This window comes from Athene cunicularia (assembly GCF_003259725.1).
Source record: "Athene cunicularia isolate RWA chromosome 1 unlocalized genomic scaffold, athCun1 chr1_part2, whole genome shotgun sequence".
Classification (NCBI taxonomy): Eukaryota; Metazoa; Chordata; class Aves; order Strigiformes; family Strigidae; genus Athene; species Athene cunicularia.
Genome location: NW_020799092.1, coordinates 57171249 through 57178274, shown reverse-complemented (window position 1 = coordinate 57178274; position 7026 = coordinate 57171249). Strand labels below are relative to the sequence as shown.

Sequence of the window (7026 nt, the reverse complement as noted above, 5' to 3'; positions counted from 1 at the left end):
TGCAACGTGCAGGCAGGAGAGTTCGAGGGAGAACACATGAAGGCAATTGAGCAATAAATGAGTGAGTTTCTGCAGTGATTATCTGGAGCAAAGGCAGAAGGAAACAAAAGTGTAGTGGATAAATTGGGATGATGATCAAGTAGGAGAGCACTCTCCAAAAGTGTCTGTATTGCCAGTCAGTCTTTAAAACACTTGTAAGCCCAGAGACATCGATTGTCCCTTCTAGTGACTGTCCCCTTGGTCTCTGTTGGCAAGTCCCACTGAAAGCCTGGCCATCAGCTCTGCCCTCCCCAGAACATCCCCAGCCATTGCAGGCTCCAAGCAAGGGGATGGCATGAGGAAGATCCTACCTCCTCCCCTTCCTCATCTTTTCTTCTGATGGCAAGATAATTACGCCTTTCAGTTTTGCTTTTTTGTCTTTTCACACTGGAAATAAGAAGATTTTTTTGCAATTGATTAACCATTAATTATGGGCTGTTTGGAAATTAATTGCTGATTTCAACCTGTATGTTTGAAGTGGCATACCTCAGCTCAGAATAAAATTTATTAATCAAAATAAAAACCATTAGAATGAACACATTGTTCCCAATGAGAAACAAGCATATTTATTCCAGTTGCATCAAATTCTGGACTTCTGGAAGCGATGAAGTCATCGAAGGCAGTTTCGGCCTCCCCTTGGTTTCTGAAGCGTATCCCGCACAGGAAGCTGTCGAGATGCTTGAAGAAGTGACAGTTGGTGGGCGAGAGCTCTGGTGAGTACGGTGGATGAGGCAGAGTTTTGCAGCCCAGCTTGTTCAACCGTTGCAGTGTCGAAAGTGCAATGTGTGACTGCAGGTTATTGTGGAGAAGGATTGGACCCTTTCTGTTGACCAGTGCTGGGTGCAGCCATTGAAGTTTCTGGTTAATTTGCTGGATGTACTTCTCCACCGTGATCGTTTCACCTGGATTCAGGAAGCTGTGATGGATTAAAACAGCAGCAGACCACCAGACAGTCAGCATGACCTTCTTTTGGTGCAGATTCGGCTTTGGGAAGTGCTGCGGAGCGTCATCGCAGTCCAACCACTGAGCCGATTGTCGCTGGTTATCGTAGAGCATCCATTTCTTGTCACACGTCTCAATACGGTCGAGAAACGGGTCGTTCTGGTTGAGAAAAAGAAACTACGATGACACTTCAAAAGGCGATTTCTGTCATTCTCATTCAATTCGTGCGGCACCCATTTGTAGAGCTTCTTTGACTTTCCAGTCTTCTTCAGATGCTCAGAAACAGTTGATATGCTTACCCTGAGTTCTTTTGCAAGTTCTCGAATAGTTGTGCATGTATCTGCTTCCACCAGAGCCTTCAATTTATCGTCATCAATAGCAGAAGGACGTCCGCGACCTTCTTGATCTTTAAGGTCAAAATCATCACATCGAAATTTTTGGAACCAAAGTTTCACTGTCTGTTCGTTAACACTTCCCTGGCCATATACCTCATTGATGTTTCGAGCAGCTTGCGCCACATTATGTCCAAGTTTGAACTCATAGAAGTAGATCTGTCAAAATTGCTGTTTTGACATCTGAAATTCAAGCCTCCAAAATTTGTCAAAAATGCAGTTTATATCATAATTTAATTATACAGCGTGAAAGTTCATAACATGAGCTTTTCAATAATGTATAACAGTACACCAGTCGAGAAGGTACTATGCCTGAAACATATACAATGAAAATCACATTACAAAACGGAAATTAATTTCTGAACAGCCTATAGTTATAAGGATATATTTGTAGCCTTAAAATAAACATGTTCTTTAGAAATAAGCCATAGAGGTGAATATTTGAGCAATGATGGCTGCAGAGGTAATGCATATAGAAAATGTGACACAGACATAGTGATAACACAGAACATGATCCAGCAATAAAAATAAATGAAAATTATATCTACTGCGGTGCCTTTTCAAGTGCGTTACTCCTGAGTCTCTAGTACATCATTAATGTTTCCTTTCTCTGCATATGCCAGTTATGATGGAGAACTGAGAAATATATACAAGGTAAGAGCAGTGAAGAATTTCACATACTTTTTAAGTATGTAGTTGTTCAGACTATTTATGTACTAACAACAGAATTGTCAATTGATCTCTTCATAGTCACAAATTAATGATCTTAGAGCAAGCAGATTCTAAGGATGGTGTTTAACACTGAAGTTTGTAGTATGGATTTTAGATTCACTGCAGTGACAATAAAAAGATAAATGGATATTTAAAAAACATGAGCATACAATATGCAAATCAAAATATTTACCTTAGATTTCTCCATTGATATGCCTATATAAACTAATTTATACAAAATTATTTTAAATGGAAAATAAAAACCAGATGTGAAATTATGTAAGCTGTTAGCAAGGAAACAAACAAAGCTTCTGCATGAAAGGAATGATTGTGTTGTGAATTTTATAGTGGCATTAACTTCCTGAATTGTAGCAGAAAAAAAGAAGGGAGAAAGAAAGAAATGGAAAAGTAACCTGGATAATTGCATCTATTTTACACCAGTATTGGTTGTCCATTTTATTGGAAGTATGAGTTTAACTGAACATTTATTTCACTAAAATAAAAGTAGTCAATAATGACTGGATACAGAAAATACTTATTTTCTTTTTTATGGTTTCCCAAACTGAAGTTGTTTTTTTATATTTCTGATATAAAGAACATCTGTTATGAATAATATCCACTGGTGTTTGAATGCCCTAAACTGAAACAGTTGAAGGGAGTGGATTTTCTCTTAGCTTCGGAGTCAATGTTAGTGCTGCAGCTAGATTCACCAGTCAGACACACTTGCCTGTATAAATGGAGAAGCATATCCACAAAATCAAATCTTTGTTTTGAAACATAAATCTGTTCTTTGGAAAAAGCAGTGAAATATCCACTGAAATATATACAAGCTCTATTATCCCATATAAAATATATAAAGACAGTAATGAGATAATAAATGATGCTCCAAATTATTTTTTAAAAGATAAGCATATAAGATACTCTGTTCTACTATCCATAGAAGTGGGCCTGATTCCAATTAGTTGATATAGTCAGATATTCCTGGTCTCATTTATGGATGTTTGCAATATGTAAAACTGCAACAGTTGGCTTCAGATCTGAAATACATTTTATAATTTGGTAATCATTGTAGAATGCAATGGTTTTAAAAATAAACACTATTTTTATTTTTCACCACATCCCCTGCATTGATCTTGCTGATAATCCTAGATAACCACAACCAGAACTGTGAAATATGTGGCCACAGATAGTTTCAACAGGCATAATCTGATGTATACATACAGAAAACAAGGGAACGCTAGGACTGTACTCTTGAACTACAGAAGAAAGCCAACACATTTGTCCAGGGACATATAATTAATTGATGAGTGGAAAACTGAAGCTATTCTTTATTTTTCTAAATAAGTAATTTATTTATTAAAAAAAACCCTTTCTTATAAATAAGGAAAAAGATACTTTTGACCCTTGTATTTTACAAGTGAACAAGGAAATAGCAATAAAATATCTTCCTCATCTTACATATTCCCATTTTACTGTAAATTACACTATTTCTTTGGAACAGTAGTAATTTGGGGTTAGATCCATTAAAAGATTTGATCATTGCAATGGGTAGCATTGTAATGACTCTTTAAACATTTTGCTGCCTAGCGGAATTCCCCCATCCCAGACCCAGTGCTTAAGCTTCCCATAAATGCCTGGAGAAAATTAGGTCTGCAGAATTAAAGTCAATATCAGAAGTAAGACCTCATTTATGAAGATAAGATCCATAAAAGACAGCAGGTAGCCAAAGGAGACATCAAGGTATCTCATAAGACACAGTGGAAACAGGGGTTGAACCCAGACAGTCTCAATTGCAGAATATCATTCCTGTACACTGTACACTGGCTCCTGACAGCAGCTGCTTATTCCAACCTCTTTGACTGAACATGTCTGGAAGGAGAAGAGAGTTTGTTTTTCTGTCCTTCTTTTTCTTATCTGTTCCCTCAAAACTTCCACCCAATATAATAACTTATAAGGAAATAGCTTTCTATTAGTACTTCCTGAAGAAAATGTCCTTTTCCCCCATGAAATAAATACATTTTTGTTGGACCAGCAAACATAAACAACTTCCTTATAGCATGCTCCTTCAAACAAAGAGACTAGGTGCCAATAAATGATCACTACTCTATGTTAAGTATTCAGTAGAGCAGATAATCAAAGATTCTTTCCCTCTCCGCCTGTGAAGTCATGCTTAAATATTGAATACTGAACATGTAATCATTTTCTACTGAGTTAAATAGTTGAGCCAGAGAGTATTGGTCTTGCCTCACCAGGCGGCAGAACAGAAACAAGCGTGGTGTTAAGAACACTAACATGGGTAGTGGGAGACAAAGATAAAATGTCAGTTTATATGAGACATCTCCAAAATCTGGAAGTGCCTTTCTTTACTGTTAAAGCCGGAAAAAAATATCATATCCTTTTGTGACAGTAATGTATCTTGTGTCAGCCAACAAGCATCCTGTGACTTTCTACTGAACTTACCCTAGCAGTCAGTGGGAAAAAAGGAACAAATAACTTTAATTGTTGTCCATATATAGCTAGTTCTGGTAATATCTAAAACCAATCCCTACTCAGGGAAAGCTAAGGTATTCTATAATTATGGTTGTTGAATGTGAGTTTTTAGAATCTAAATTTTGGATTACAGAATCACAGCATGGTTAAGGTTGGAAGTAACCTCTGGTCCAACTGCCCTGCTCAAGCTAGTCAAACTAGAGCCGGTTGCCTAGCAGGTTGCTCTAGTCACTTAGAGTAGATTCAGGCACTTAAAGGAATTTTCCAGATAGATTTAGGAGCTTGTGTCCCTCTGTGAGTTAGTCACATGCCAGTTAAAATAACTGTCCCTTTATAAGAGGGTCATTGCATTGTTCCCAAAGGCAATAAATTAACATAATAAGTGAATCATATATCCATTCAGAAATAGCAAATACATAGAAATAATTCATTACTATTCCTTCATTTTCTCTCCCAATTTCATTTGATTTCTCTCATACTAACAGATGGCCTACAAATTTGTAGATATCCTGTTGAAACACACATGAATCGTTACTGAAAAACTGTTGTGACATGAATTAAGCATTCACTAATAATCTGAAGCTGAAATCTTTTGCAGTCCCCACTGTAGTCTTCTGCTTTTATATACTCCCTTCTCCAAATGTTAGGGTCAGAGTTTTGAACTGATTTTCTGACCAGTGATTGCAGCCAGTGCTTTCATCAAAAAGTCTCATGAGCAGAGAACTGTCTTGGTGATTGACATGACAGCAGCACCCAACCTGTTGTGAGCCTTTGAGGAGACTTCATCTCGTTTTGTACGGGCATTGAGGTTACCAAACAATGAAAAATGTGCTGAATGGTTACTGTGTGTGATGCTGGAATAATGCTGACAAATCACAGCACAGCTTTTATCTCAGTGCCTTAGAACAATAGTTGCTGCCTCCCTGCCATTCTTTGTGGCCGTAGCTTCTACCTGGCTTCTGCCAGCTCTCCCAGTGGTCATGAAATGTCAGTCCAGCTAACTGCTCCTGCTGGGAACAGTCCAGGCCTCAGCTAGGTTTCAGGGACACAGAAGCACACAAGCTTTTAAAAATATATTATAATGATCAATAAGAGTGATGATGGTAATAGAGGTACTAGCAATAGTATTTTGAACAAGAGTGATCATTATTTGAACATAAAAAAGTAATGGTGCTTGGACCATACCATAGCTGTCTTTGTTTCTCGGGTATTTCCATCTTTTGGAAGCTCTGTAAACATGCTGTCCCTGTCTGTCACTTATCTCCATCAGAGGCCAATCTACTTGACAGCTCAGCTATTTCTTTATGGCCAGTTCAAAGTATTTATTCCTGATATTCCTTGCTCTTCTATCCCTAAAAGGTACACTTGTTGCCAACAATTTTTAATAATCCTGATGAATGAATGCCCTGGTTCCATACAGAGTTTCAAAACTGAAAACTTTCCCTCAGCTGGTAGAATGTATTTTATTTTACGATCTTCATTCAGCAGGATTCAGAGATCTTGATGATACCGTACTTCTTCACTGCTTTCAACTCGATGGTGGAAGATGATCAATCCCTAAACCTCTGGATTTATTATTTTCTATCAGTCATCTGCAGGGGACGAGAAGATTGTAGAGGATCTTGTTTCTACTGCTAATGTAACTTGAGCATAAGCTATGAGTATGGAATTCAAGGGTATAATGGTAAGCCAAGTAGCTTTCAAATAGCAGTATCTGGTGGTATTTAAGGTAGCAGGGCAGTATACTATGGGTGAGATGAGCATGGATTAAATAATAAAGAGCATTTCCAGTTAAGCAAAGGCATGCAGTTAGATGCTGTGCTCATGGCAACCCATCTAGGGTATACCTGGTACACTGCCACAGCGTCCTAATGACTTGGTGTGCAAAAGCTGTCAGGGACCTTCCAGTTGGGACAGCTTTACATGATGGCTCTTAAAAGATTGTGAAAATTGTAATCATGAACAAGGTGTCAAAATTTTCACATGGCTGATTTAACCACTTTCCTTTACATTTTCTGGCCTACCTAAAAGATGCAAATTATAAAAGTTAGAGAGAGTGTTTTCACCTGAGCTCTCCAAAATACCGAATTCCTATTTAGCAAATATAAGAAACCTTTATACATTTTCAGTTTATGTGGCTTTCCAAACCAGATTTTTGTGTTTCAAATGGATTTGGATTTCAATTGAAGTAGTAAAACTCAATGAGGAATTTGTTTAAAATGCAAGGGTTTTTTTGTTCTGAAAGTGCACTTAGTACAGCATAGCACAGTATCATTATTTGAGTGGTTTTCCCTAGCTGAGAGGCAGCAAGGACTCAATCTGATATTCCTCTTTCCACCTGTTGCTTTGCTTTTCTTGCTTGCTTACTTCCTTCCTCCCTCCCTCCCTTCCTTCCTTCCTTCCTTCCTTCCTTCCTTCCTTCCTTCCTTCCTTCCTTCCTTCCTTCCTTCCT

At 37.9% G+C, this 7026-nt stretch overlaps 1 pseudogene; it reads right to left on the bottom strand.

Annotated features, from left to right (window-relative positions):
• Positions 1–546: 546 nt before the first annotated feature.
• On the bottom strand, positions 547–1556 carry LOC113491230 (annotated as a pseudogene).
• Between the last annotated feature and the right edge of the window lie 5470 nt (positions 1557–7026).